We start from the raw sequence: 10,344 nt of genomic DNA on the forward strand, positions 1-10,344 counted from the left end.
TGTAAAGACTAATCTCAATTTCCGTTTTAGAGGAAGATCCCATCAACTTTTTAATTCATTTTAAGTGAACTATAATCTAGCATGCGAGAATGATTTAAACTAAGGTGATGACTTAAAGACTGTGACATCTGCATGTCCATGAAAAATAACATACAACCAATATGAGTCAATTTTCATGCATTTTAGTAGTAGGTGGTTTGGTTTTAGGCGGAATATGATGCAATTACTAGCATGTGAATGAAAAGCAATAAAATGAAAAACGTAAAAAAACAATAAAAGTCCTAGTGTGGCCTATCCTATCTTAATGAACAATAAATACAAGTTTGGAATCCATCCTTGGACCCGAGAAGCTTATCTTGATGTTCCATCTTGATCCATGTAGCGGGAGTGAGCTTGAATCTTCATCTTTAGTCTTCTTTGAAATTACAATAATTAAAATTACATAATTGACCTATTAATTACATTCTAATTTCAAAACCCAAAACTAAAATAAAGGAGATTCGAGATCTCATAATTACATAAAAATTATGTTTCCTTCATTACGAAAACATAATTGACTAAGGCCACACTAAGTATTACAAAATACAACCGATTGCAAAATTAAATACGTAAATAAAATTCATTCATTCGATTCATTCAACATAATTAAAAGCATCAACTAAAAATAAATTAAACATACATAATACAATAAATAAATTATGTTGATTAATTTATCCAAACCACCTATTTAAATTGAATTAAGTGACAATTCCGCAATTCAATCACATTAATTTCATACTTAATCCATATTATACTTGTAATATGAATTCTATCCGTCAAAAATTTTAAACTGCTTTAAAATAACTCGGTATCATTAAATTGTGAACCGATTCACAATAACTAATTGGCCAAAATAAAGAAAAATAAAATCCAATTCTCTAAATTTTACTCGGCCAAAAAAAAAAACGAAAAGTCCACCTTTTTTTTTTATTTGACACGACTGGAAAAAAAAAATAAAAAAAACTCCTTTCCTATTCTAATTAGGTAAATAGGAAAAACAAGGGAAAAAAAACTTTCCAAAAAAAATTACTCTAATTTTTCGGCAAAAGCCAAAAAAAACTTTCCTAAATTTTTTTTTTTTCACGGTTTACCAAAAATAAAAATTAACATAAATTTTTTTTTTTTCGTAAACCCAAAAAACGGCCTCCTTTTTTTCTTTTCTTTTTGCGGCAATTATGCCCTAAAACAAGATTTGATGATCAATTGTTTACCTTTGCTATTAGAACATGATTAGCATATGAAATAATAAACATGATTAATTTATATGCCAAAAACAATCTTTTAAGCATAAACATGACGATTCCATTTGATTTTAACTTAATCTGCATTAAATCAAAAACTACCAATTCTTCATATGATAATTTTAACTGATTATAAACTATAATATGAAAAATAGAATGGAAAAACTATCATCAAACAGGAAAAAAAAAATGGCACAACAAAACGGCATAAAACAAAATTTCGATCCAAAAATCGAAACCCTAATTTTTTTTCTTCTCGAAAATCTTATCGTTTACATACAAATTTTATGAAAATCATCAAAATTAAAATCGTAGCTAAAGGCTCTGATACCACTTGTGGGAAATAATCCGTATACTTCCCTTTAACATGAAGGATTATAACGATATAATAAAGATGATCTATGGTCATAAAATAAAATACATAAGCATAAGTAAAAAGATTTAGAATTAACCTCGGGTCCTTGCAAAATTGGCCTAAGAACAATATCAAAATTGATATTCGCCTATTAGTTGCACCCAAGACGATCTAAGATATACCCTTTGATTATGCTAGAAATCAATCTAAAATTTTCTGTAAAATTTTATTGTCTTTGTGTTTTTGTGATGAGAAAGAGGAGGCTAGGTCAGAAAAATAATAGGTTTTAAATAATTCTCCACCTTTCTTTTTATATAGACCGAAATCCGAAATCGATTAGGAAAGTGGAAACCTCCCTAATTTCGGCCACCTGAACCGAAAATAAGGAATTAAATTTCCTTATTTTTGGTCTTTCCAAAAATATATAAAGTGTGTTAAATTGTCATCTAGTGAGGATCGAACCCATGACCTCTTGGTTTGTGTACCCTCACTATTACCACTATGACACATTCAACTTGTTGATATTAAATACAACTGATTATATTTAATTACGAATTAACAGATTAATTCTTTCAAACTAACCTTATATATATTTAATTAAATATAACTTATTATACTTAATTTACGAATTGACAGTTAATTCGTCTCAACTTAATATTATTTAATTTTCATTAAATATTTATCTCATCAACACATTGACTAACTTTTTAGTCATTTTGGGCATCAATGTAATTATATTTCTATAACCACATTTCTCAAATACGTCCTATAGGTGTGACCTTTAGGGACCAGTTGATCACCGCCATCTGTATGATAATAACGTCAAACTTTCTAGCAAGCCAACCGTTATTAGGTAAACGTTAATCAACTGATTAAATATACGAAGTATACCCTTGTGAACCTGTAAGAGATTTACAAATGTTATCACACTAATTTGTGGAGGACACCAGCTCCAACAATTTCATGATCATGAAATATGGCAAAAGGATGTCAAAAACCACCTTTCTAAATGGGTATTTAGAGGAGGATGTGTTCATAACACAATCCGAGGGTTTTTTAAATCATTAGAATCCTAACATTGAATAATCGTACGACGACTAGCAAGAATAAATTCAGAAATTTACATGAATGGAATTAGACTAGTTGTCATTTCATCAATAGACATATAAGTCTTATAGTGTACTCATTGTATAAGACTCAAATTAGTGACCCCAATTATTTCTCGATTCTCGATTGAAATTGCATTTAGAGACTAGTTTTGACTAGTGTCCCAACCATCTGATTGGGAATCTCTTGGTATGTGTGCGAATCTTGTATTCAAAACAAGATTAATTCATGACTTCTTTCTAGAAAAGAATTATGAATAAAACAAGATATTCGCCCTATTTACACTTTGTAGTGTATGGTCGAATACAATTTCAATCAAAAAGGGTTATTACTTCTTCATCTCTTTTACCAACGAACTAGGTAGATACTTGGTATCCACTTAATGGGGTAAGAAGAGAAATTCTTTGAATAATTTCTAATGAATGTTTAAAAAGTATCAAAACCCACAGATTATAAATACAAAGTATTAGTACTTTGCTAAAATGGGGAACAATAAAGTAATGACTTTGATTTACACCAAACAGAATGTGATATGGTATCACAAGTTCACTTTCATTACGACATGATTATATCTTTACTATAAAATTGGAAGTAGTTTTCTATCACAATTTGACTTGTATTTATTTATTCCACTAAAACAAAACAAGTTAAATTAATCAAGTACAATTCATATATGATATGATTAGGCATGGTACCTAAGTTGTAGCTTCTTTCGAAAGAAAACATATGCTCTCTCTTCCTACATGATCACGAGAACAAAGGTTTTATGGCTCGTGATGCTGTCTATTAGAGAAAAGAGGATTCTTTCTTATAGACAGAGTGGGAGAAAATGTTCAAGAGCCACAAACTGAGAATAAGAAGTAGGAAGACGTTCGTTCCTTCTTCGAAATCTAAGTTGACAGGTGTCATGTTATTTTAGAAAATAACAAACCTGTAACTTATTATGATGCTTTATTTAGTTCCAACTCCGCAAAAGTCCGAAGCAAGCATAAACATGAAAATATTTATTTAGCTTGGTTGGTTGGTGGCAAGGGTTTTGCATGCAACAACAATGTTTCATTGTATTCGGATATGATTTGATATAGTAGGATTTTGAAATAATCTTGCATACGTTTTGTAAATCGCAACTATCCTAAAGTAGGATGCGAACTTAAGAGGAAGTCTTAAGTAGATGTCAAAGAGTTGAATTGTATGTTTTGATCATGTGATAAACATTTCTCGAATTGTCGAATAGTTCTGTTTATACATGGAGTTTAGTGGGAGTAATGTGGTGTTATTAGTCTTATATGTAAGGGACATATTGATCATTGTGAATGATGGAAGACTTAGGAGAAGAATAATACATCTCTAAGGTATCCAGACCTACAAAGATAATTCTGAGAGGATATTAGCGTTAAATGAATAGTCTTATATTGATAAGAGTCTAGTCAAGTTCAAAGGTATTGAACATGTAGAAATTGAATCCACTTGCTTCCGCTGCGGGATTAATTCATTACGCTTAGATGTATCACCATTCTTAAATTTCGTATACTTGGAGTATGACGAAAAGTTACAAATCAAAATTTTTGAGAAGAAGTCTCTATATAGCCATATAGTTCATTGGTTAGTACTCTTAGAGAACTAAAGATATGAAACTAAGCATTTAGAATTGAGATGGATTTATGTGCAAGGAGTTACACAAAAACCATGTTCTAAACCCATAAGGATGGTTAGAGAACCATCTTGGCTATATTATTTAAGGAGCAAATCTGCTAGAAACGTTCTAGGTAATAGAACAATGAGGGATTAACAACGGAAATTGAGTACACTTGCAATAATGAGATATGCAAGTAGGAAGGAATGATATTAGGATTCGGTTTTATGAATTGGAGGAACCATGCTAGTTCATTCCAACAACCGAAGGTCCTATCTCTATACACTGTGAGGACAGTGGCAGCTATCCTGAGGCAAGAGAGCCTATGTCTAGATTAGATTTAGACACGCACTCAAAAGTTTTATAATAAATATTATACATAACCAAGGGAAAATGCATAAAGCAAGGTTAGAGAAAGTGCAATGTGTTGCTGAGACTTACTAACCAATAGCCTTTTCACAGGTTTAACATGATAAGTCATGTCATTTAAATTGAGTTGAAATGTGCAACATATACAAAATGGAATATGGATTATAGATTATGTAGTAATTGATATTGTATCAATTTTACATATGTGATAATACATTCATCGTTTGAGTTTTATTAAAAACTCTTCTATTACTTTGTTACATCTAAATGGGTTGTTGAGACAATATTGAACCCCATTAAAGTGAACTGAATTGACATAGTATTCGCCCCTAGTTGCTTATATGAGGTGGCATCTCGAAGTGACTGGAGTGTGATGCGATTGATGGCAAGTTCAAGAGCCATAAAGTCATAAGAGATGACTAGTCGATCACATAGACAGACTGTACGGGACACTCTGTCGGGCTTATGACCGCTTATAGAGTTCTGGAAATTTTTATAGCCTGGTCGTGGCGAGAGCTACTATAGTATTCTTATGAGTCGATTCTTTGACTAAAGACTGTTCGCCTAAGATGGCACAGTTTCAGAGTGACTTTGATTTATGTTCTACGACCTTCGTAATTGGGGTCAAATGGGCACATTTTGGGTTATAATGAGATGTGGCTATTCGAAGGGAAGAGTGCAATCGGAATTGTCCATCCTTGTTAGGGTTATCTTTTATCTCAAGGCCACTCAAGGAGTAATAAACTGGAAATGCGTGGCCACGCTCGGAAGGCATCTACGGTGGATAATTCCGGCCAGACAGTTATTCTCCAGATCGAGGAAACCACTCATGATATGATCAAATGCAAGTACGACCTGCAAGACACCTTGAATTGAGTGGGAGATAGTAATAGGACAAGAGAATTGGTGACGCACGCTTGTCGCAGACAAGTGGGAGATTGGAGTATGTGTCCTAGACAATAATGCGATCACATGTTTAAATCTCATATTAAGAATGCTGAGGGAAAATAATATTTTATTGTCAACTCATCCACATTAATCGGTAATGATTGGCTGACTAGAGTTTGACATTACTGTCTTATGACGGTGGTGATCAGTTGATCCCTTAAGGTCATACCTCTAGGGTAGCACTCTTAATGGATTAATTAATTAATTGTATTATGATACAAGTTAATTAATTCCTTAAATCGAACAAATTTTATTTTTAAGAGAGAGTTTTATATCTTATTGTAATTTGATTAAATAATATTTAATTTAGTAATTAATTTGTTGTATTACTAAAATTGATTAATATTTATGAAACATTTGAGATAAGAGCAATTAGTTAGTTATAATTACAAGATGTTGTAGATTATATTAACTAGACTTAATGTGACCCATTTTTATATACATGTAATTGTGAATTACTTGTTAATTTATTAAATGTAATTTATTTAATATATAATAATATTTAATTAATAAAATATGCATTTATATTACTAATGACATATTGCATGTCACATGTCACAACATATTACAAATGACAAATTATAAATATAAAATGGAGGTCCATTTTATGTACAAAAACCGGTTGGATTAAGGGTTAGTGGGTGATGATTTTTGTCCTTAGTTTAATGCATGCTTAAGGACATCATGATGACACATAAAGCATGCTTAAACCTAGATACCTACCCTAGGATCATGGGTAAGACAAAAAGCATTTGGGTAAGATAAAAAGCATTTTTTATGCTCCCCTTATGTCATGAAATCCGTTTGGAAATGAGATATGAGTTCTCATTTTTCATATAACAAGTTTTATGCTCATCCTTCATATCTTATCATCATCTCTCACATAAAATGGTTTGATGAATAATTTGTTCCAAAATCTCTAATATTATTCCACCATTACTAGAGGTAGTAAACAATAATATTAGTTATTATTTTTAAGGGCACATATACTAATTTCTAGTATCTAAATTAGTATATGTATTAAGAGTGATTACCTTGGTACAATTCCTTGAGTAGTAGATCCTACCATTGGATGTAAGGTTTTTTTTGGAGCACTTGGATTTTCTTAAGAAGACTAATTAGGAAGGTGTCCAATTAGTATATCCATTCGGCATTCATTGTAACTAGATCCGTTTTTCTTCTTACTTTGTATTTTGTTATGCATGCATAAGATCTAGTTAGTTTTATGACTAAACTAAAATTATAAAGTTATTAGAAATGTCTAATAAGAGGTTAATGAATCTTACAGTTTCCCCGTTCCTAGTTTTTCGAACCTTGCGATCAAGAATCTGTTTTGGCACCTCAAGATAAGACAAGGGCTCATCCAACTCGATGTTCTCCACCTCTAGCACATGTGAAGGGTCGCTCACATACTTTCTTAACTGAGACACATGAAATACATTACGCACCCTATCCAAAGCCGCTGGTAGCGCTAACCGGTAAGCAACCTCATGCACACGATCCAAAATCTCATATGGTCCGATGAACTTCTGACTCGGGTTCCCTTTCTTACCAAATCTCATAACCCCATGCATAGGAGAAACTTTCAAAAGAACCTTGTCCCTAACCTGAAACTCTATGTCACGACGATGTAAATCTGCATAACTCTTTTGTCGATCCTGGGCCGCTTTCATCTTTTGCCTGATTAGCTTATCCTCTTCTATCATCTCCTGTACCATCTGTGGTCCTAAAACCACTGCCTCAGCTCTATCATGCAAGCGAATCGGACTCCTACACCTCCTCCCATACAAAGCCTCAAACGGTGGCATCCCAATACTCGTGTGATACTTGTTGTTGTAAGTAAACTCAATCCCAACTATCATAGATACACCCTTATACAACCTCCCACATGACACTGATTTACCCGACGGTATAAAAACCTCATCTTTTACAGACTCAAACTCTCTCAAATCCAAAAGCATAGTATGACCCGACGATACAAAAGAACGTGACGCCCCCGAATCAAACAAAACAAAGATAGAAACATCATTAACAAGAAAGGTACCAGTGATCACGTGTGCATCATCCTCAGCAGCTTTCTTATCCATCATAAATAACTTGCCACTGGTCTTTTGTCCACCTCCTTGAACTGTACTCACTGAAGTAAATGGCTTGGCAGCTGACCCCTGATTGTTGTTACCCGCCGGTTTCTGATAAGAGTTATCGCCATTACGGTTGGACCCACCGTTGTTGTTACCATGCCCTCCTTGATTATTCCATGACCCAGCAGGTCGGTTGCTAGTATAACTCTGAGTCGGACCCTGGGAAAAGCTCCCCTGCGATGGTCTCTGAAAACCTCTGCCTCCGGCACTAGTAAACGCATGCCTCTACTGGCCCATACCGCCACAGTTGAAACAAGAGATACTCCAGCTGCTACTGTTGAAACCCGACCCCGATGAGTAAGCCCTTGCCTGGTTATGATTACCCCTGTTGTAGCTGGACTGACCACCACCCTCACTCTCAGCATTTCTCTTTTCTAGACCCCTCTCTTTGTTCTCTTTGGCTATCTCGACCAACCTCTCAGCTCTCCCTGCCCTCTCATAAACTTCCTTAACATCTGTACGGACCCAAACCGGTAACTTCTCCATGATCTGATAGGTCAACCCCTTCTCAAGCCGCAGTGCCATGTTCTCCTGACTCAGCCCCATGTCCTCTGCATATCTCGACTTCTCATTAAACTTATGATAGTACTCAGCCACTGTCATATCCGAGGTCATCTTGAAAGAATCAAACTCCTCCCTCAGCTTACTACGAACATGTTCTGTAACAAACTCCCTGCGCATAGCTCTCTTGAACTCAACCCATGGTATAGCTGACTTTCCCTCCTTCAGATAGAGATCTAGGGCACTCTCTTTCACCTTGTCCCACCACTCACCTGCTACATCTCTGAGGTAGAACGCAACTTCTTCCACCTTGAAATCCTCGGGAAAATTAACCACCCCCAAGATGTTCTCCATCTCCCTATGCCAATTGTCGAGAAAAATTGGCGCACTAGTACCCATGTATTCCTTTGGGTTGAAGCGGGATATCATAGTGCTCATCTTGGCAAAGTCTACCCCGGCATCTTTGTCTTTCCGAAACCTCTTTAGGGCCTCGGTAAGCGCATCTTGATGCTCAAGCAACTTGGCAATATTATCCACACTCATCTCTTGAGGCCTATCATACATGGAAGACCTCTTTAGCGGCATGTCTTTGAGCTATAAGAGGAGAGATAAACGTAAGCATATAGCCTACGGCTTAAAGCATATACGACTTGTACAACACTTACTCGATCGAGTAACTATACCCACTCGATCGAGTAAAGGTCACTCGATCGAGTTGCCAACCTACTCGATCGAGTACCTCAACTCAAGAACCTGACCAAAACGTACACAAAAACGCACTCGATCGAGTCACATACGTACTCGATCGAGTAGCCCCCACTCGATCAAGTACTCCTTTTACTCGATCGAGTTGCCCAAAACAGCAGCTACTGCCAAACGTTGTCATATACCCACTCGATCGATCTCAGCCCACTCGATCAAGTCCACCCTACTCGATCGAGTTACCCCCACTCGATCGAGTCATGTTGACTTTTCTAACTACCCGCATGCCTTAACTTAATAACTATTCGGAACAAAAATATATACGTATACAATACAAATATTCCTATTCACATGTTACTCTAATCGCCACATTATAAATCATCCATCATGCAACATGCTTCATCACACATATTATCATATTCATCGACTCACCTTTTTCCAGCACATTCTCCTTTCCATCACAATCATTCATCCACATATTCATATAACATTAGTAAACACATAGCGATGCCATGACAGCCCCTTAGTGACCGGTTTAAAGTTGTAGAGCGAGTTAGCGACTTTAGGACTTCTCCCAAGTCTTTGCATTAGCTCTTAACAACTCCTGCCCGGGTTCATTTTAGTTTGACTCTCTAAGTTCATTAGATTCATTAGTTACAGGTTCCAAAATCGTCGCTCTGATACCACTTTGTAACACCCCCATACACCAAGGTGCCTTACTAAGACCACCTAAGGCATGAAAGTGCTACCATCTCGGTTACCCGAGGCAATGTATATCAAATTGACCATAAAAGAAACATACTTAATTAACTAAATAAGTTTAAGGGATTACAAACCAAAACCAAAACTGTAAAGTAAATACAAATGTTCCAAAAAACCAACTAACTAAAAAGAAACTAAGTTCAAGACACAGCGGAAGACTCTAGTGACACATGTGATGACTCCATCCCAGCTATCCCTTGCACAAGCCATCTCATACCTGCTCAATAACTGCTCACCATCCCCGAATGGATCACCACAGTTTTCAAAATATTTAAAACGGGGTCAGTTACTGATTACATAAAGCAAGATACACAATATACAAACAACACACAACTCCCAACTCCATTATATCTCCACACTCCTGATTACACACTAAAGTGTGTAGTCCTGCCAGAATACCCATCGCAACAGATATTCCACGCCGCCAGTGGGGGACCGCGGTCGTACCCACCAAATCCCCGCTCATCTATGCCCGAGCGATAACCCATGTTCCTTAATGTGCACATCCCCTCCTGTGGCGGGTTCCACAGAGGGCGAATCAAGGGC

Source organism: Silene latifolia, chromosome Y, assembly GCF_048544455.1.
Source record: "Silene latifolia isolate original U9 population chromosome Y, ASM4854445v1, whole genome shotgun sequence".
NCBI lineage: Eukaryota > Viridiplantae > Streptophyta > Magnoliopsida > Caryophyllales > Caryophyllaceae > Silene > Silene latifolia.